The sequence below is a fragment of the Uloborus diversus genome, chromosome 5 (genome assembly GCF_026930045.1).
Source record: "Uloborus diversus isolate 005 chromosome 5, Udiv.v.3.1, whole genome shotgun sequence".
Lineage (NCBI taxonomy): Eukaryota > Metazoa > Arthropoda > Arachnida > Araneae > Uloboridae > Uloborus > Uloborus diversus.
In genome coordinates, this window is record NC_072735.1 from 93,948,829 (window position 1) to 93,971,982 (window position 23,154).

Genomic DNA, 23,154 nt, shown 5'->3' on the forward strand with positions numbered 1-23,154 from the left:
TTATTGGGGATCGGAGTTTCCTTCGAAATTCAGCAAATAAAAATATAATTAACTAATTCAGAGGATCCAGAAGCAGCCAAACAGTAGATGAGATGTAGTTGCGTGAGATAAAAATAGTTCAAAAAGTTTAAATCCATTAAAAGGCTCATAAAATTGATTTACCTGAGAGCAATGTCTTAAACATGTCTGTTATACTGGTGCCGTTACCCTACTTTTAGAGCCAACAGCATAACATCGAGTAGAGTCACTTAAAATAAAATACTAATCAATCATAGACTTGTAGTACGCATTTTGTTGAGTGAAACGTAGCTCCTCAAACATCTCTTTTCATTCCCGTCGTTGATCATCATGCAGGAGGTTAGAGGTAACTAACTGCCTAGTCCGGTAAAAAAAAAAAAACCTAATTGTCTTCAGCAAATAACCAAACTGCTTTTTGTTGTTCTCTTGTTTTTAACTCCAGACACACAAAGGGAGGGGGTTATAAGTTTGACGTGTCTGTGTATCTGTTTGTGACTCTCTAACGCCTAAACGGATGGACCGATTTTGAAAAAAAAAAAAAAAAATGTTCGAAAGGAGATTTGATCGAGAGTGCTCTTAGCTAGGTTGCGTCTTTAGATGACATTAGTTAACGAAGATATAAATTAAAAACCTCTAAAAGGTTTTTTATGATTTTTGCAGTGAAAACATATTTAAAAAAATTTATATTTAATACCAAAATAAAGAGAATTTTTTCCGCGTCTGATAAGAATGTATTTGTGACTTCCATGTTACATAGAATTCGAATTATAACGTTTTCTTCAAAGCCGATTTTAATCACGGCTAAGCCTTAATTCACGCGATTGATGACCGAATTCATTGTTGGCCGACAAGGAAATTAAACGCAATGATTTAAAATTTTATCCGTTGCCAGTTTCTATTTGTTAGCAAATAAAATACTTGAAATTGATTTTTAATAGTATTAGGCTTTTAAAAGGATTTTCAATATTCCCTCTTGATTCTACACTTGCGACTCAGTCGTTTTTTTTTTTTTTTTTTTTTTTAATTTTAGTTACTTGTTCGATACTTTGTATTCCTGCTAATCATCTTTTATAGTTTGTTTTGAAAAAACAAATGTGTATAGGTTATTGTAGAATCTAACAAATCCAAGTTTGAGATTTTTTATAACCTCATGAGCAATTTAACTACTCTCTTCAGTTACTGTGCAATTTCACAGAAAACAAGATATGTTCCCCTTCACGTCATACTGCCGTGTGCAGGTAAAGGGAAGCAACTGCAAATATTTCATTTTTTTTTCTTTTTTGCATTTTTGTCATCTATTGTACACTGGTGGACAAAATTAAAAGATGGAAGGCATTTTCACACATTTCTCGGAAAATATCACATAAAACCTGGACAGTTGGTTGCCATATAATGACACTATGGCGCTGGTGTCGCTCAGATGAGTTTACGTATTCTTGTGAGCGTTGCTAAGGCAGCAGGAGGTAAAATAATCTGCTGCCAGCTGCTTAGATCATAACACTCTGCAACACAGTAGCGATTTGTATAGTGTTTCTTGAATAATATTGTTGTTTTTTTTTCGGTTTTTAGTTGAAATGAGTGAACATCATTGTTTAGATGAAAGCTTCAGGTGGATAAAAATGGTTAGACTTGAGACAGGACTGTGATAAGCTTAGGTTGCTAGGGAATTGGGTTTAACTCTGTGTCGTTTCAAGTTTGTGGAGTGATTTTAAAAACAGTGAGATAGTGTCCAGAAGACCGGGACAAAGTCGTTTGAGAACAATAACGCCCATTAAAGACCAGTATTTGTTACTTACAGCCAAGTGCTAAATGGCGTCAACAGCAACACAACTGTCTAGGGACCTCGCTGCTGCTACAGAAACGTTAGTTTCAAGGAAGACAAGAGTTTCTCTGAGCCAGTAGGCTCAGAGAAAGAAGGTTGTATTCCAGGAAGCCCACCATTTGCATCTTACTTACTCCCTCCCACAAAAGGTAGCGTGTACAATAGTGCAGACAGCACCAACACTGGACACAGCTCTAAAGGGCGAATGTTCTTTTCACAGATGAGTCCAGATTCAGTCTACAACTTGATTCTCGGCGAATATTCATATGGAGGGAACCTGGGACACGATACCATTGCAGTAACATCATGGAAAGGGACCATTTTGCTAGTAGAGGAGTGATGGTTTGGACAGGGAGCTTGCAAGATACCCGCACACCACTCCATGTGATTGACACTGGTTCCGTGAATGCCCAGAGGTGCAGGCAGGAGAGCTTACAACCCTATGTGCGTCTTTTCAGGGGTGCTGTTGACCCGGAATTCGTTTTTATGGACGCACAATGCCCTACCACGTATGGCTGTCCTGGTTGAGGAGTATCTGGAAATCGAATACATCGAATAGATTGGCCAGCCAAATCGCCTGTCCTTAACCCCGTTGAACATGCTTGGGATGCTCTTGGGGGATGGGGGCTATTGCGATACGTCAACTCCCACCCACGACCATTCTTGAGTTAAAAACTTTTCTGGTGGAAGAGTGGGAGCGTTTTCCACAAGAACTCATTTACTCTCTTGTTAACAGCATGCATACTCGTTGTGAATGCTGTCTATCTGTCAAAGGTGACTACACACCATACTAGAGGGGGCCACACACCATACAAAAACACTTTCATTGCCATCTTTCATCATGAAGTTCAGTTCACATTGGACTGTTGGCAATAACTCTTGCCAATGAATGGCACTTAAATTTTCACTTTGCACACATTATTGTCGTACAATAAGTTATATCCATACCAAATTTCATTAATTTTTATCCAGCATTTCTTGAGATATTCGGAAAAATTCCTTCCATTTCTTAATTTTGTCCACCAGTGTATGTTACCTTTATTGTTCAATCTCGCTTTGATTTCCGCTGAAATAAAGGCTCGAAAAACGTCTAATTCCAGCATTTTCCTATTGTTATAGTATTGAATCCACCACACATTTCTTTAAATATCTGGAAAACTCATTTCTGCAGGTACTGCCGTTTGCCTGCACACTGCAGTATAGTTTTATATTTCATTTCAAAAGTAATAGTTAACATGCTGACTGCCACCGCAAAATTTCAGAAATCAGGCCTAAAATGACACTTTGATTTAATCACATTATATTATTAAACACTCTCATTCTAGTGCACAGTTATCCGCAAGTAATAAAATATGTTTTATTTCTTGAACTTGAATTAATTTTTAGAGTTATATTTCATGTTCGTTATAACGGGATTTCATGTAATACGAACTGTAGAACAATCCTAGTCTAGATTCTACAATGCAAGGAAACTCTGTAAAACATGTTTCACTGCCAAAGCAGTGTTAATACGGAAAAAACAATCTGACTTGCGACTCTGCTCACAGTAGTTTTTTTGGTTCTTAGAATTTCTTGATCGAAACCTGTCGTATAACTGGTAGCATCTTTAAATATATTACCTACTATAAACACCTTTTGGATGCTTGAATTCTTCAAACAGAGGAAGTTGCTAATGGTGGGAGGGAAAAATTTAGTTTTCCACTTTTTAATTTTATTGAAATTTTTAATATGCACTGAAATTTTGGCTTCATTAAAACTAGACAGGTATTCTAAAATTTTAAAGCATTGACCGTATCAGAAAATCAACATTCTGTTTCTAGTCAAATTAAATAAATAATAGTTGTAAACGTTGCTTTCTTGTTTCGTGTTCACAAAGAGGCAGATAACTATCCGCCTCTTTGCTATTGTCGGATATCTTTTCATCCACACAAACTCACTTATTTTGCATTGAAAAAGGGATTTCTTGTAACCCCAAAAGACGTGGACGCAGAAATCTGCAACTTTGTGCAATTTAATTTTGTTATTTCTTATTTTAATTATAACGAGTTTTTAACTTTTTGAGATGTACCACTATTTTTGCCGGTGAGCAATTTGCAGAGAAGTATTATAGAAAAGAATCAAGATTGAATTTCAGTGGATGCTGATAAGATACTAGACAAAGTTGATGCAAATGTGAAAAAGTATTTTTTTGAAAATATATTTTTGTTTTTGAAAACAAGACTTTTGTTTCGCTAAATGTACTTTTCTTAGAACAACATCTCTTAAGAATTTTTCTCTGGTATACGTATCGTAACCTATAAAAAAGAAGAAATACATATAAATTGATACAGTAATTTAATTACAAAGAATTCAAAGGCATGAAAACCGAGTTATTTTGGAAGGTGTTCGAAAAAAAAAAAAAAACTATTATTATTAGAAGCATAATGGAAAAAAGACACACACACACATTAGCAATACCTCAAACATTTTACTTATATTTTTGTCTACTCAACTAATTCTAGATTCACACCCTTGCCTCAATGGGACTCATAATTACTGTATTGCTGCTATAGTGTGTCTCAGAATTGTCGGCACTTGGCGGAAGAATCAAATTCACAGGAATTCAAGAGAGAAGTAACGCAACCAGAAAATAAAGACTTTCACACTGTTCTCTTCAAAGAAGAGTTTGGCGAAAGTTAAAATTTATATCTTTTGTTAATATCCAACAAACGACATTTCACACACACAAAAGAAAAAAACTTTTTTTTTTGCCAATGATTGATAATGGTAATCCGAGCTACTTTTGTTTTCAAACCAATTTTAAAGTTGAAAGGACAAATGCCAACAATCCTGAGATGTACCATACGCCATGGGTTCTCCACTAACAAGACCACTTACCAAGGACACGTTAAATCTCTGATTTAAGATACGTGTGACTAAAATCAACCTGGACGTTACTGTCAATGCTCTGGCACTCCAGTTTGCAGTTCGTATCAGGGGCGTGCACATAAATTGGGGGCCCGTCACAAGTGACTTTTACGGGCCCCCTCCGTATAGTTTATCCTTACATCGTACACAGATTTCACTCCTCTTTTTTAAAATCTCGACCCCCTTCAGGCTTGGGCCCGGGCCAACAGGAGTCCCCCCTCCCCATGTGTACGACCCTGGTCCGTATGAATGGATGGAAGTACTATTAACTATCTAAGCAAAATATCATCTTCGCGCAAATGGTTGTAGCTGTTTTATTTTTTAATTGGAGAAAAATATGAAATGATTGGAACAATCACTGCTCATTTAAGACATTAAAGTTTGTGATTTGGGTGCATTTATTGTATAATGTATTTTAATACATTTCCAAGAAACTAAAAAGTTTCAGCTAAATTAAACAGGTGCACACTGAAGAGGGTTTCATTTAAACTTTTAATTAAAAATAAACATTTTAATCACTACATAGAAGGTCTTTTTTATGTAAGATTTTGCGAATAAATACATTAATAGAATGTTAGACGTTTTATGCATTGAAGTTCAGGTAAAAACTAGTTCAAAGAAGCAAATCTTTCAAGCCTTATTAGTGTGCATATAGTGATGACCTAGAACATAGAAATTCTTATATTTTGAGCGCCACTTGAAAGGGGCAGTAAAAACATACTTAACTTTCCACATTTAAAGAGCACGAACCAAGTATACTTTGACTTTTACTTACAAAAGCATTAGACAGACATTTAATTGCTTAACACAAGGATTTTCCAAACTTTTGCAATTTGTAGCTTCCTTTGAAGTTTTTTGGCCTACCAAAAAAAAAAACAACAACATCCCCAGACTCGAAAGCAAAGACAAAAATATGTCATTTTCTCACTTACTTACCGTTTTAATTTCCAAGTACTCATGCAATCCGTCTTCGCCCCTAGAATGAGAGGGAGAAAAAAAAAGAGCATCAATGACTATTATTTTAGCAGTCAAACGAGCATTATCATTCAAAGGTGGAGTGTCCTGATGCAAGCATGTCAGAATAACATAAAGGAAATTTTCCCGAACAATGGGGGAGCGAATGAACTTGACTCTGCTTTAAAGATTTCAAAATGTTGATCTTATGATTTCAGTATCGGATGGTGTTGTGGTTAATTAATGTGAGAAGTATATCAGTACTTCTCCCGCGTCACATAGTGCACACACAGGCTCGGATCTGCCCACAGTGGAGGGGGGGAGTACATCCTCAAGGGGCGCAACGGCCCAAGAAATTGAAGGGAAAAAAACAGCACTAAGACATTTATTAACGTTGCAAATATAAACTGCTGGCCTCTGAGGGAGGGCCCTACAGATTTTGTTGCAGGGGGGGGGGGGCAAAAAATAGAGATCCTGGCCTGGACATACATTATCTTTTAAGTCATACTTATCAAGTTTGTTCTGCAACTAACGGAAATTCTGACTGAAGATTCAGTTATTCAATTTCAAATAGTTTATTACAAAACGTTACATTTCATTTCAGTTTCTATGCCTGCCCCGTTTTATATAGAAGGTATCTTGGTTGATATGCGTATTCATCAAAATCTGCTTATTTTCTTTTTAGCTCTTTATTTACTGATGGAACTTCTTCCGCCTCCTCAGTGTTTTCGTATTACTACATTACTTTAGACATTGAAAAATCTAGTTGTACATAGAAGTTAATTTCATCCTGCAATTGTTGAATAGCAGCACAAGCTTCAGAGTTTTGAATAAATTATTAACACGAGCATTCAAAGTGTTCAAAAAATTAATAAATGAAGTGTTAAGTTATTACAGTATGCATTGTCTTGAAGGGAGCATCCTTATGGTACTTTTACTGACTGTTTACAGAGTTGAATTTTGAAAATGAAGGTGCGAGGATTATAAACTGTTTGCAACCATGCATTCAGAATTTTAAACACCATTCAGTTTTAAAAAAACAACTTATATTTTAGTCAATCAGAACGTGTAGAATACCTTGCAGTAGTTAATTTTAAAGATAACAAAATGAAAATTGAATTATTTTCTTACAATTCTCGGCCTTGCCCGGACATCTTAAAGCCACCGAAAGGAGTTTGTACTGAACCGGCGTCGTAACAATTTATCCTGCAGAGAGGGAAATAAACATAATTAAATTGATACATAAACATTAACGCGTGATCTTGAAATAAATACGATAAAAGCATAACGAATAAATACCTTTCTGCTTGAAAATTAAATAAATGAATTATCTACGTTTCAATGTACAGAAATTGCAAATTACTGCAGACACGTGTTTCGGGGTTACGTGGAACTCTTTTTTTCAATGTAAAAAAGTGTGAGTTGTTGGATCAAGTTGTCTGATGTCTTTTCATCCATAAGTTCATTTATTTTGCATTGAAAAAGGCGTTCCTTGTAACGCCTTTCTGCAATAATCTGCAATTTGAGCTTTTTGACTTGTTATTTTTTGTTTTACTTCTCAGCACAAAGTTATTTATTTATCTAAGAAAGTGTGTTCCTTTTTTTTTTGCTGGAGGCATTGCTTTAAAAAATGTTGCATTGATCGGAAAAATAATCTACAACGTATGGAATAAGTGAGACTACCTAAAACCTTTTACTACGAGTCAAAAGGCAAACAGGATCGTGGCAGGCCCAACAAATGGTGGTTAGACAAAGAAATCGGAACAAGTTTTTAGCTTAGTCCTTGGTGAAGAACACGATTATGATGAGGATGACAATTGATATAAGAAGAGCTACATATAAAGATTTTATGGCGGTTACTTTATCAGTTCTACGGTTTTAGTTACGGCCTCAGTTTTCTTTAAAATAGCAATGCAATTGTGGAAGGGGGAAGAATTAAAGCAAATTGTCAGATATCGAAATTACGAGTACTTACCAAACCATTCCAGCTTGAATCGCCTGAGCGAAAGTTATAGCAGTATTTATGTCCTTTGTGAGAACTCCAGATCCCAGCCCGTAAGTGGTGTCATTTGCTCTTTCAATGACTTCTTCCAAAGTCTTAAACTTCAATATCTGCTGAACCGGTCCAAATATTTCTTCTCTGGCGATTCTCATGTCGTCCTTGACGTCAGCAAACACTGTGGGAGCCACAAAGAAACCTTTTTCACCCACTCGCTTGCCACCACAAAGCAGTTTCGCACCTTGTTTAACTCCAGAGTTAATAAGGTCGAGTATCTTATTCATTTGCTCTTCATCAATCTGAGAAAGAACCGCAATATCAATTTTTTATTCTATGAAAAAAATATTGCTCAAAACAGAGAATTATTTTAGAGTCTCATGTGCAAGAGCTAGACCATTTTTTAAAAAATATTGCAAATAAACCGCAAGTCTAACGATAGTACAAGCTCTCTAATGAGTTCTAGTACTGAGTACCATCAACCAGGGGTACTTTGCTCACTGGAGAGACTTCGCCCACTTTTGATAACAGAGTTTATATCTTCTAGTGTCGTTAGTATATTTCATAATGTGTTGTCATTTTCATCCAAACTAAGCTGTCTTTCTAGATTGTTTATAATGAAAACCGAGGTGTGGTCAATGTGACACCTAGTTGGCAAATGACTTATGCATGTTATTTTTAATGAAGTGGAGCAAACATATGAGCTAAAAAACGAGAAACTGAAAAAGCGACTTTACCAGTTGTCTACCGTGGGAAGAATTTCTCATCTATACATATAATAAAATAATACGTTTCGACGTTTGTGTGTATTTATAGTGCGCATCGCGGAAAACGATATGGCTTAGAAAAATGAAATTAGGTACTGTTTGACCATCGATTGCATGGGAAGGCTAATGTCCGGTTTATAGGCGGAAATGGACACATCTATTAGTTTATAGGGATGTTAGTTGGTTTGTTTCATATGTGAACTTTTGCCTCTCTATTATTTAGCCTTAGTTTTGTAAAAATGAAAATTTGCTTACAGCAACATTTTAGAAATCTAAAGTATATTCGATCTATATTCTCAGGGAAAAAATAATTGATTTATTTATTTACAACAAAGTTTTGAGCTTACCATTTTGCTTTTGGGTCATTCCATGTCAAGTGATCCAAAGTTTTTTCCCTTACCTTTTTGTATTTCTTTGAAATTTGTCTCATCGATTGTACCTTTTGAGGTAATCAAAAGTCAAAATTTTTAGATTTTTATCTCTATTATTTCTTCATTTATGACACTTTGATTTTTCGAAAAATCCTCTTTTTTTTCATGGATGCTTGAACATAAAATGGACGATAACTCAGCACCAAATATAGATAGAAAGATTTGGTAAAAAGCATTTTAAAGTACATTAGCTGTTGTTTAATGGGATATGCAACATGACTAATTTCAAAAAAAATGTTAATTAAAAAAAAATGAAATTTAAATTTTAAATTTGAATTTCTCAGAAAAGGTATAATGAATTTTTTAATAAAAATTCTCAAAAATTTGTGTGTATTTTATCTTCATTTGTGCAAAGTTTCAAGTTGGGATCTCAATGGGATCATAATTTTATGAATTTTTAAATAAAATTTGACATATGAAATAATGACATTTTTCAGGTTCTAACTAGTTAAACATGGGGTTATCTTACTGGGGATGGTCTAGTAAGTAGTAATTGATCATGACTATGCTTGAAATGAGCTGACATGAATTTGTAGATTAGTATCCCCCCCACCCAACTACTTTTTATCTTTTTTTTTTTTTAAACAGTATTAAAAAAAAAAAAAAAAAAGCTGGCACGTAAGAGTTATAACCGTAATAAACTGGGACGGACGCTGCTAAACATCAGTGGTGTCTAAAGTTTAAAAATGGGGGGAGGGGTCATAAAAACTAAAAGTCATAAAAACTTCAGCAGACAAATAGAACCACTCATTTACAGCTTTTTTTTTCTTTCGGAAACTGGGACAGTAGGGGGAGGGGGAGGAGGAGAGGGGAGGCAATCTGGAATGTAACTTTACAACATGGAAGGTTATGCTCAAACTGGCAAAATTTGTTTGATCTATAACTGCTTTTAATATATATATATAAATAGATATCGCTGCATTGCTCTCTTTTACAACTGAAATTAAAAGAAAGCTAGCATTAAAGAAAAGAAAAAAACAGCTGCACTTCAAATGTGTGGAAAGACATTTAGTTTTATGCGGACAGACATATGATCTGATACTTAGATTTATTTTTAGTTTAGTTTGAAAAGAATGAAACAACACGGGAGGAAACACTCCTATTTTGCTATGATCTTGAGGCCAACTATTTCTTTCCTCCCTCCAAAATTGAAACTTGGCGCAGGGGTAAGGGATGAAATGAATCATAACTTTCCTTATCAGATAGTGAATTAATCAAGTACACTTTGTGTCGGATTGAAAAAGAAACACTTGGTCTGTAAAAAAAAAAAACATCAGGTGAGACGTGATACTAGTATAGTGCTAATGGTATGTGTGGATGAGTGCGGCGGGGGGGGGGGGCAATGTACTTCGTCTTGCTTTAAAGAAGAACATTTACCAGCTTTTAATATGTTTTCTATTCATTTTGTTTTATTTTATTCATTTATTTATTTTTTTCATTTTGAAAATAGTTTTGAAAAAAAAAATAATAAAAGTGGTGGTCCGGGGGGGGGGGGGGCTTTTTCTTATTAAAAATTGGTAAATGTTCTTCTTTAAAATAAGTTTTCTATTCATTTTGGTTTTTTATTTATTTATTTATTTTTTTTTACATTTTGAAAACTTTTGAAAAAAAAAAAGACAAAAAGAGGTTGTGTGACACAGGGGGTGGGGGGGTTACTAATCTACAAATTCATGTCAGCTCATTTCAAGCATAGTCATGGTCAATTACTACTTACTAGACCATCCCCAGTAAGAGAACCCCATATGTAATTAAGTAGAATCTGAAAAATGTCATTATTTCATAAGTCAAATTTTATTTAAAAATTCATAAAAATATGATCTTATTGAGATCCCAACTTGAAACTTTGCACACATGAAGATAAAATACACACAAATTTTTGAGAATTTTTATTTAAAAATTCATTATACCTTTTCTGAGAAATTTAAATTTAAAATTTAAATTTTATTTTTTAAAAATTAAAAATTTTCTGAAATAAAGCATGTTGCCTATCTCATTAAACAGCAACTAATGTACTTTAAAATTCTTTTTACCAAATCTTTATATCTATATTTGGTGCTGAGTTATCGTCCATTTTATGTTTAAGCATCCATGAAAAAAAGAGGGTTTTTCGAAAAATCAAAATGTCATATATAAAAAAAAAAAATAGAGATAAAAATCTAAAAATTTTGACTTTTGATAACCTCAGAGGATACAACCGATGAGCCAAATTTCAAAGAAATACAAAACGGTGAGGGAAAAAATTTCCGAAATTTTGGATCACTTGACATGGAATGACCCTTTTACGTTCTTGAACGAAATGAAAATGTTTCATTTTCTTTTTGTTGTTTCCATGGAAACTATTTTTGTTTCCCCTTATTTTATTTTAGAAAATGCAATAAATGAATAAGGCACTAGTGACATATTACAAAACGCGTGCATCAAAAAATTCCATCGTTATTTTCCCTTCTCCCCTGCTAGATTCATTCAGATGGAATCGTGTTTACTTGGTAGATTGTCAAATTACATACAATCCATGGTCAAACTGTATACAGGAATACAAGGGTAATTTTCCCCGTTGCTATGCACATTGGAGCTTGATTTTTTTAAAAATTAAACGAAAAGTGTTTTAATATTTTATGCGATTTTTGGCAAACTTTAGCACTTTATACCCTCCAGGCCTCAGGCTATTTAAATCAGAGAAATATTTTTTGTTAACCGAGTGTAGAAATTTAATTTCAATTACGGATTAAAAAAAAATAAAAGTAGAGCGATTTTTGTACTTATGATGAACTTTTGAAAAACCTTTATTCCCTTTTTCCTGTATTTAATATTTTTCTAAACTCATCCTGCGAAAACTATAAAAGCCTCTTTTCTAACTTTTAAGTTTGTGAAAGTGTAATTTTGCCGTCTTTAAAAAAAAGTTTTCAAAGGTATATAATAGTTTATTTTTTACAATTTTTTAAATAAAGTACACGACACAAGCTGTACGCATTGTCAAAAAAGTTTTGCGATCTTCATTGACACGACGATGACGTCACTCCCACGTGTTCCAACTGTAGTCACTTGCTTTTTCTTTACTATTTTTAGACTAAAGGATTTCATTTCTTTCCTTGTCCACCCCCTCGTTCTTCTCCGTCCAGATGCTTCAAAATACTTGCTTTACGCTTAAATATTTTTGCGCATTTTAATTAAATAAAAGCAGTGATTTTATTTTCGTTTTCAATCGCTTACTTCTTGCTTACTACTCGGAAAACTGATTTTTTTGCGCTATTCTAATTAAATAAAACTCGTGGTTTTTGCATGATTTTTCTTTTCGTGAGGGAATAGTATTGGCGGTCATTTTGAAATAAATAGAGATTGATAAGTATGAAGATAGAAATCGAGATGTGTAAATTGTATAAAAAGATAATTATAGACATAGATCGACAGTATTACATAAGTGCAGAAAATATCTTTTTCAAATTGATAATTACTTAGGCAGTCACAGATTAATAAATATCACTGCCAAATTTATTTAATCAGCCGCCGAAGGTGGCAATCTTGGTGTAGAAAGGTGAATGGCATAAAAAGCGAACTGCGCATCTAGCCGTTTGCGTCTGGTCTAATATATATATATATATATATATATATATATATATATATATATATATATATATATATATATATATATATATATATATATATATATATATATATATATATATATATATATATATATATATATATATATATATATAAAATTCTCGTTCAGTTTTAAAACTCAGCTTGAATTCGGAAAAAGTATCACTGGTTGTTGGTATGCGACGAACGGGGGCAGTGCTAAGTGTGTTATTTTGTCGTTAGTTTGAACTGAACAAAAATGCCAAAAAGGTTAATTCCAACAAATAATAGGAGTTTATTTTCAAGGGAGATAATTAAAAAAATTAAATATATGTATTTTTTGCCTTTCAAAAAAAAAAAAAAAAAAGAATTTGTGCGACTTTAAAACACCATAACCGACATTTCTCTTATTTTTATCAGAGATAATGTATGATGCGAGACGGTGTTCGACAGACAATGCAAAAAATCTGGAAAATGAGTACTTGCAGTTGTGCAGTTTTCACGTCTCACCTGTGGGCCGTGATCAATAGTTTCATCGAAAGGATCACCTAATTTTCGTTTCTGAGCTTTTGCCGCAGATTTTTTCACGAATTCGTCATAAATGCCTTCTTGAACGAATGTCCGTGTTCCAGAGCAGCAGCATTGACCCATATTTCCAAACAAAGCAGCATACGCAATGTCCACAGCTTCATCAACTAAATTATTAATTGAAAAAAAATATACATCACGTATTTGCGTTTAAAAACACAATCCAAAAGTGCATCATAAAAAACTGTATAATAATTTTATTATAGACAAACTTCAGAAACCGAGAACAGAATGTTTTATAAAATTAGTTTTATTTTATGATGTAAGTACGGACAGTACTGCACAAAATCAAAACAGTATTTACCATTTACTGAATATTCGTTTGATTGAATGGTTAATAGTGTCTCATCACTCCTAAGAAGTTTGCTTCTTTCGGGTGTTTGGTATTTTAAGACTGAAGACAAGATAACTGAATTGATTATTGCAGAAAGGGGCGTAAGTCCAACTAATGCAATTTTTCAGGAATCAATAAAAAGTGATTATTTCATTCAGAAATGAACTAAATTCTAACAAAATTTTTATGAATAATCTAGCGACAAGTAGGATGATTGCCTCACCTTAAAGCAGTTCAGCTGACAAGCGTTATTTTGCAATATTCTCTTGAAAACCGTCTATAAAATAGCTAGCCTAAAACCGTTGCTTTGATGTTCTATCGAATATTTTAATACCATGAATGTTGATAATCCGAAACATTTGTCGTCCAGTAGAATCTTTTTCAAAAATCTCAATTTGAAAGGTAAGTCCTCTTAAAAAAATGAAGGGCACCTGTTTTAGCAGTTACAAAATTCATTGTTTTCAACAGATTTGACGGTGAATCTTGATGTAATTTCAGAATTTCACTTATAAGAGATTGATTTTCACATGGTTATAATCTGTCATATCTGTTTAACATTCTTTTTACTGTCCCAAAATCCAAGAACAAACAAATGTCTTCTCAGAGGAAAGTTATCAGCTATCTTGTTAAATTTCTTCAATGTTATTTCTACAAAAAGTCTCCTGCAGTGTTCTTCGTATTTTGACCAGCGTATATCTCACTGAAAGCATACAGTTTTTTCGCATTTAATAGAGTGATGTTAATAAAACCTCTGAGAAATTAGCAAATTTCATTCCGATTCCATGATTTTAAATCCCCCCCACCCCAACCCCCCGAACTGACAAACCTACCATTACCGAAATTATGCTAGATCAAAGCAGTTCTTTGATTTTGCTTCATAACGCCAAAAAATCTAATTCTTCTATGATCTTGCCATAGCGTCTTACTATTTCTTCCTTCGCGTTTAGTGCAGAAAGGGCATAAGTCCGGGACGTATGCCTTTCTGCACTAAACGAAAAATGTGACCTCAAAATAAAGTGCTTTGTTGTACCAGGATTGACTTCCTTGCTACACCAGTCGATGTCTCTACATACAAATATGGGAAAACCACAGCTAACTCAATTTTGAAAAAAATGTGATCTATCCCCTTTCTGCAATAATCGATTTGACTGCCGTTGGCAGGAAAAAAAAGGACTGAAGTGGAGGACGAAAAAAGCGGTAGTTCGTTTAAAGGCAACTGCATGAAACTCGAGATTTCTTCATTTCAACCGATTTATAATCCAACGAAAACTGATAAAAATCTGAATTTATTTTTTGAAATTAGGTCATGCTTTTTGAAATACCCTGCATTAGATATGAATTTTGATGTTTCCCAATTTGTTGGTGTCTTGTGCTAGCTAAATTGGGGGTGCTGGCAAGTTTAGGGTGCGCTGCTTCACTTTTCCAACTGTACCGTAATTTGTTGTTATGTACGACTTCCCATAGTACTCACATGCCTTAAGGACCCTTTTATAGGGTAGGCAACCATTCACACAAAGAAAGTGCAAGATCAGGAATGAGAAATTACATCCAAGCCCGAGCTGGGTTTCGAACCCAGGGTCTGTCCATTGCGGTCTTCCCAATTTCAAAACTAAATTTTAAAAAGTTTAATGGTTGATACAACGCGCGATGTCATGGGTGATTCAAAATGGAGAAATGTTTTATAATTTAGGAACTTACTATCAGCATCGTTGAATATTACAAGAGGGCTTTTTCCTCCCATTTCCAAAGTAACTCTCTTTATGTTAGACAGACCTGCTGCTTGAAGAATGAGTTTACCAACCTAAAAACATATCAGAATATTCAGTGGGAATGTCTTGAAACTTGCTCTAAAACAGTTCTCTGAAGTGCACTTTTCAAAACTTCAAAAGTTGTTTATTTCATTTAATACAAGTCGTTTAATACATGTCTGTGTGTGTGCGGGGGGGGGGGGGACCTATGCAGACTCATTATATATTAAAACTCGTTTTTTGCTGATTATTGCATAACATATTACACAAACACAAATATATTTAACAAAATTGGTTGATACAAAGGAAAAACTTTAAATCCGGACGTTTTGTCCAGCCTGCTCAGAAAACTGGACGTTATGTCCTAGCTGTCCAAAAATGTAGATGTTCTGTCCTTGGACCTTTTGTCCTTCGGACATTGTGTCCGTTGGACGTTATGTCCGTCGGACATTCTGTCCCTCGGATGTTTTGTCCGTTGGACGTTTTGGTCATGGATGTTATGTCCGTGGACGTTGTGGATCTGGACGTTTTGTACGGATCCCATAAGTTAACATCTAAGAATAACATTAAAAAACGATGTGACGGGTAAGCAAAATATCTCAGAGTTTCTTGCAAGAAAACAACTTCGTATCCCGAAATTTCCTGAAAAATCTTCCTGATAATGTAACCCTTTCCTTGAAACTGTGAATTAAAATATTGTATTAATCCTTTTTAAAAAGGAGAGAAAAAGTTACTCCGAATCGAACAACCATTACATTTAATGCGTTCGGAAGACACGTAGAAAAAAATATCGGTAAGGAAAAATTAAATAAAATGAAACGTTGTGAAACAGCGTCAGATCAAAAAATTTTCTTCAAGAAAATGAAATGTAACTTATCCTCATATATATAATAGCCGATGATCGAGTAACCTGTGAGTTTCAACAATGAAACTCGCGCCACGGCATGATAATTTGATAATATGCTTCAATGTTTAACATGCAGGGGAAGGCTTAATTGTGACAAGGCTGAACTCGATCGAGTAACTTAACTGTTTTACTAGTAAGACTCTCATTTCAGGGGAATGAAGAAACGAAAAAATGGTCAACAATGAACGCAACCTACTGGAGTTTAAGGTTAATCCACTGGAGTTACGGTTACAAATTTAACTAACAAAATATCACCAAACAGGCAATGGCTTCGTTCAAATGTGGAAGAAGAGAAGCAATTCTCACAGGTCATACCTTGACGGGCGGCTTTCTAGTTATTTAATAAAAAACTTGGTGAAAGATTCAATTTGTCTGAAATAATACAATAAGTGACAACTACATAAGTTACACATTGTATTATGTTTTACATTTCATAATTCATAAATCATTATATACTTATTATAGTATAGGGAATCTGTTTCCGTGGAAATGGCATCTTTTAATTAATGTTCTACTGCTATTTTAGCATTAGCACTACTATTTTCTACTGTTAGAACATTATGTGAGACAATGAATCAAGTTATGTTGAAAATAGTCCTTCCAACAAAAGAGCCACGTGGATGAAATGGAACTTTTGCAAGCACAAAGACCTATAATATGTTCTCTCATGTCTCTAATTGCATATAATTGCTTCATATAATATTAATCTGGAAATTTTACATCAATATCTTTTACTTTCTACAAGCATTCGCTTTGAACCAATAAAATATTTTGCAAGAGCTTATCCGAAGTTTCTGGCCATGGTACGGTTCACTTAGATGCTGGAGGGTAGGACAAAACATGCAAGAAACTTTCTTTAATGCTAAATTCAAAGTGGCGGTAAAAAGCGCTTTAAAAAGCCAGTACCTAAGTATCAAACTTTTGGGGGTCAACCAAAAAGATGAAAACGGATGCTTTTTCATTCACTAAAACAATAGGGTCTGGTGGGGTAAAGTGGTCATAAAATCGTAGGTTTTTCAACATAGGTGGATAATAAATACAATAAATTCTTTAAACACTTCAACTTTTTTTGTTGTTATTTTACATTGCATTATTAAAAACACGGTACATAGAATTTCAGGGAAAAAAATATTGTTTTAAGTAGTTTTATAACACTTTCATTTCCCTATGTATTTATGACCACTTTACCCCATGGGGTGGGGGAAAGTGGTCATAGCATGGGGTAAAGTGGTCACAGTTTAAATTAGATGCAAAACCGTTATAAATAACCGTAATATTTGTATATTTTTATTACTTTTATAGTTACAAGTATATGCACGAGTATATGCGGGTATACATAGGCATTTATACGTTATTACCTACAGTATACGTGTCTAAACGAGTACATACGTGTCACGTGTATATACAAGTATATACGCATATAAACAAACATCATATGCGTGTATGCACTTCTTTCTCGAGTATATACATGCATACCTGAATATATGCGTATATAGTAGACATATATACGCATATATAGGTATACATACATACATTTACGGGCATACACGAGTTATTCCGTGGATACATCCAGTGCGTGTTTGTACACGTCTACTCACGTACATATATAGGGAAGCAACGAGTATATACGAATGTTTTACGTGCAAACACGATTATGTACCAGTATAGACGTACATACGTACATTTACGTTTATATCAGTACATGTATGTATACACAGGTATATCCCCTAATATACATATATGCTTACAGAGTGAATCCATGGTCTGGGGCAAAATCCAAAGGGGTGTGTGAGAGGAGAGGATACGAAGCAAAGAATCATAATGAACTTATGGTCGCTGACGTGCTACATGCACACTGAGCCAGAAACTGATGGATGCAAAACAGGTCACAAATTTGTCACACAAACATGATTTACCTGACCGGCTGGTGGCGTGATGGTTAGGCGCTTGCCTTGCAGGTCTGTGGACCCGGGTTCTGAACTGGGGATGCCGGTCGGTGGATTTTCAACAAGAAGAAAATTATCAGCGCACATGTCGTATGATTGTGCGGCATGTAAAAGATCCCTAGGGTATTCGTTTGACTTAGAACTCCCTAGGAAAAAAAGTTAAATTCCTAGTGCAATGTCGCATCAGAGAGCCCAGGTGCCTCCACCTGGTGGAAATTGGGCGTCAAAAAAACTACTGTGTCATATGCATCAGCGCCTTAATGGTGACACATAAAAAAACTGATGCATTGTAGGGGAGAGCACTAGGTCTGGTTATGGCCCAGACGCCTCTTCAGGTGGGTCTCTTGTATAGCCCAATTGGAAAAAAAAAAAAAAAAAGATGATTTTAGCCAACAATTTTAGTTTTTAAGAAATGTTTAGAGCAGATGTTAAAGTTACGGCCTGTAGTAGCTCTAATCCACGCATCGCAACAAAGGCACAGCGAATGATTAAAGTTTTTCAAAAGTCTCATTATTGCAACAGAGAGTGCTTTGTGATTACGATGCACGTATTACAGCAACCGGCCACAAAGTTCATCAATCACTTTAACACTTTCTTAAGATCTAAAATGTTGCGTAAAATTGTCTTTGTGTAATAAATTTGTGACCTGTTTTGCATCCCTCAGTTTCTGACTTTGCGTGCATGTAGCGCGTCAGCGTTGTGTTTGTGACCATATGTTTCTTACGATTCTTGTTTCTTCTACTCCCCTCCCACATCTTTTAAGAATTTGCCCTAGAGTTTAATCTTACCCTGTATACGTGTATATCATATGCTTGTGTGTAAGTGTCTACTCGAGTTTCGAGTACGTACGCATATATACGTGTCTACCTAAGAAAATAAGTGTTCGTATATATACGAGTATAAGCGGGTATATACGTGTATAGTCGAACGTATACCTTTATAGACAAAAAATACTTGCAGATATCCATATACTACGCGTTTATTGGTGCATTAATGTGAATGCGTATGTATATTTGCCTACACGAGTATATGCGCATGCATACGCATATACTCGTATATTTAACCCTGTTTACCGTAAAAAACGATACTTATTAAGTAAAATTAATATTTCATTTGTGTCTGCCTCATACTTAACCCATTCCTTGCCCCGGCCGATACAGGATCGGCCGCGCAGTTTGTGTTAAAACTGCCCCGGCCGATTCAGGTTCGTCGCAAGAAAAAGGTTCCTAACTGCCTTCGGCGATCCTGTGTCGTCACGGCGTTTCTAGCAGTTTTTTGCCTCGGCCGAATATGTGTCGGCGATCCTTCCAGGGGCAGAACCCTGTTATTGCGCTTCTCCTTTGGGTTCTGGTGCTTTTAGGGGAGCGGTAATCGAGTTCCTTTCCTCAGACAAAAGGGATGTAACTTACAGTATTTCACGAAACTTGTTGTAATTTATTTTATTTTACTAAGATATTAACCTTTCAAGTACTCTTGAATAGGACACTTATAATGCTTCAAATAATCAGGCATTATATTTTTATCTTTTCGGGGAAGCTTTGTTTCTTAGCATTCTGGCATTTGAACTCCTGATGAACAAGTGTGAAAATATTTCCTTACACATTTGCCAATATTTCTATGCCTGAATAAAGCAAATAAACAGAAATATTTTTTTCTTGTTATCAAAAATCCACCTTCTTACACAAGCATCCTTCACTTAATTGTTCATAATGCTCAAATTTTATAATTTATTCCACACAATATTATTTTTTAAAATTATGTTACATAACTTAATTTTGTACAAGTATGTTTTTTTTTAATTATAATGTGTTTACTACGCTTTTTATTTATTTTGTATACTATTATTGTTTTAATTATGTATTTATTTTTAAATCATGATATTTTCAAACGTAAATTATAACTTTTTATATTCGCGGCACCCTTTGATGGATTTTTAGTGATACGGTTTTGAATATTTTTAATTTCACAAACAAAAATTACGACGACCGCATTGACTACACGTAAGAGTTGACCATGCAAAACATAAAATAGATACGACAGTACAAATGAAATGATAATATCTTGAGTTCTTTTCGCTTTACTAATACGAAACGAAACATTTCTTTTCTGCCTTTCTTTTTCAGATTTTATTTATTGTTTTAAAATAGCTCCAATGTTTTAATTGCACCTTCTTTTATGATATTTTAAAAATAGAAATAAAATGTTTGGTTTCTTTTCAATAATCAAATTGCTTTAATTAGTAAATAATCCTATGAAACAAACTAAAACCTATCCAAGTATGTTTAAAAAAAAAAGAAAAAACAATCCGACTCTATTTCAAGCAATATTTTCTTTTTTTTTTCTTCTGAAGACATGTTCCCAAACACAAGCAGTAAAGCTTGCTTTGAAATTCCTTTCCGATTCAAAATGTTTTGTTGTAAGAAAATAATGTGGAAGGGTTGACCACAAGACACCAAGGGGGACAACTCCTTAGGGAATCGACCTCTGCCAGACTGTCTGTTATTGCTCTCTCAGCTGGAGGCTTTGAGTTGCATGCACAAAAGTATCCTTTAGGGAAATAGGGGATTAGCCGCAAGTTTTGATCTTTTGTAATCATTTATCTTTAAAATACTTCCCACGCTTGAGCAACTGATATCTGGGCACTCAGAAGGGATTTAAAAGTCATGGGAAATAACGATAAAAGAACCGACCAGAAAAGGTATGTCTCTGTGTTTATTGGTCTTTTTGAAGGGTCACAATGTATCAAAAGGCACCAAAGAATACTTTTTACCCTCTTAGAAAACATTCCCACAGTTAAAGCAATTTTGTCTATTCAATTGCCTTGCTCACAGGTTGGATCGATCAGTCAATTGTTTGAAGAATGTTTTCTTGAGCCCTTTTGAAAGATAGATCATCTTACATTTAACTGTTTTGATTTCTTAAGTGTATAAAAAGGGGGAAAAAATGATATACTGAGATAAAAGCAAAAGGAAAAATAAATCAATTAAAAAAATTAGTGTTATAAAAATAATTGCTTTTCGTCCTACACTCTATTGTTTATTATTTTCCCGTTATTTACTGTGTAAATTTAATGAATATTTTAGCACATATTAACAACCTCGTATTTTATTGCAGTACTTTATCTAGTACCTAAAAATTAATAAAGCGAAGCGATTTTCAAATGCAAGCTCAACAGCAAAAACAACATTAAAATCCCGATAGCAAAATGGGGAGAAAAGTGCTATTACAACGCAGCAAAAAGGAACTCCTTTCATTCTCTGCGGCATGCGCGTTAAGGGGTTTCGGGCTGATTATGGAATGGGTAGATTAGGTGACGTTGGAAGGACAATATTCATTAGGCCTAATATTATGACCACTTTACCCCATCTTACTTAAATTGTTCTGAAAAAATTAATCAAAATAGAATCAGTTAACTGCTAATGAGTAAGAGTTCTTGAGACATGTAGGAAGCTTCCTGTGCAGTCAATCTGTTCATAATTCTAACAAACAAAATTTTCCAAGAAAGTTAAAAGAGGTGTTCAGATTTCGAAATTTTCATATTCACACAAAGTATTTTATTTTACCAAATAAAATTTTGCCAGATGTGAAATTTTGTATTCAAAATGTAGTTTCTAAACGCCCTATCCTAAAATAAAATTTTCACGTTCATTCGAACATTTATTTCCAAGTTATAGCCATTTATCTGACGAATAACCACTTTACCCCATTGACCACTTTCCCCCACCAGACCCTATAAAACATAAGAGTCACCATTTCGAAAAAGTCTTACCAATGAGTAAAACCATTTGACTTTTCAAGATTTGCAAGTTTATAGTATCAGATCAAATAACTTGTTCATGTAAAACATGAAAGTTCAAATGGACGGATTATAATGATACTGGTTGTAAGTAAAAAAAAATAATTAAAGTTTGAGTTAAGAATTTTTTTGAGTTCCACTTTAGTTTCAGTATTAAAAGTACCAATGGAAAAGAAAAGAAAAAATTTAAAAAAAAAAAAAAAACACTCCAAAATATATTAGCCTCTAGGAGAAATACTGCACCCTACAAATACTGCACACCATCTTAAACTGCTGTTGAGGTGCGAGTTAGTTTTCATGTCGCAGATTGAGTCAAAGGCCATAACTTTCTGTTGGGGGAGCATCCTCTAATCCGTATTATTTCTTTCAATAAACCTCTCGTAAATGTTGAGTGGCAGTTATGATCATTTCAAGTTAACGTTAAAAAAGTTACTTTTGATAAAAATTGATGACTACTACTACAAATAATAAAATCATGTTTAAATTCAGTTAAAATTTATGCAGTCCTTTATTTTTTTCTCAGATCATTTTCTAAAGCCATCAGTTTTTAAAAACTGAGTTAGGATGGTCTAAATCAGTGATGTCCAATCTTTGACCCGCGGGTCACATCCGACTCGCGAAGCTGATCTGTGCGTCCTGTTTATTTCAATGATACAAATGAAAAAAAAAAAAAAAACGCGATCAGTGGCAATGTCACAAATTTGATGACAAGTACTCAGAAGCTAGTTTCTGAAAAAAAGTGCATTTAATAAAATAAGCGTCAGGTAATTGATAACAAGATTATTGGTTTAACTTTCTTTCTCTTTTCCCACTTTTTTTTTTCCGTGATGAAATGTTTTGAAATTTTATGTGTGTTCTGGCCCGCAAGAATGATTTTAACATGAGATTCGATCCTCGGGCAGATGAACGTTGGACACCACTGATCTAAACCATTTTGATTCCAACCACTTCAACAAAACTTCCATCACCTCAGTCGATCCAGTAAATGCAACTTTGTCGATCTCTGGATGAGCAGCGATAGCGGCTCCAGCGGTTGGCCCGTACCCTGGAATGATGTTGACGACACCGGGGGGTATTCCAGCTTGTTTGACGAGGCTCGCAGAGTACAGAGCAGTCAGAGGAGTCTGCTCTGCCGGTTTCAAAACAACCACATTGCCTGTAGCTAAAGCAGGTCCAATTTTCCAACTCAGCATCAGCATTGGATAATTCCACTGAAAAGGGAGCGGAAATGAAATGTTAAATCATGATTAACTTCCACTCCAACTAACTTTTTCTTTGTTATTTTACAATAATTTGAACACCCTTTTTCTAAGAAATGCCCCTTATTTTGTCTTATAACTGATCAGAAATAATGCCACTGC

The 23,154-nt window shown here is 34.4% G+C and overlaps 1 pseudogene; it reads right to left on the reverse strand.

The window, feature by feature from the left end:
- Nucleotides 1-4,003: 4,003 nt before the first annotated feature.
- LOC129222576 (aldehyde dehydrogenase, mitochondrial-like) overlaps nucleotides 4,004-23,154 on the reverse strand; it is a 42,733-nt pseudogene continuing 23,582 nt past the window's right edge.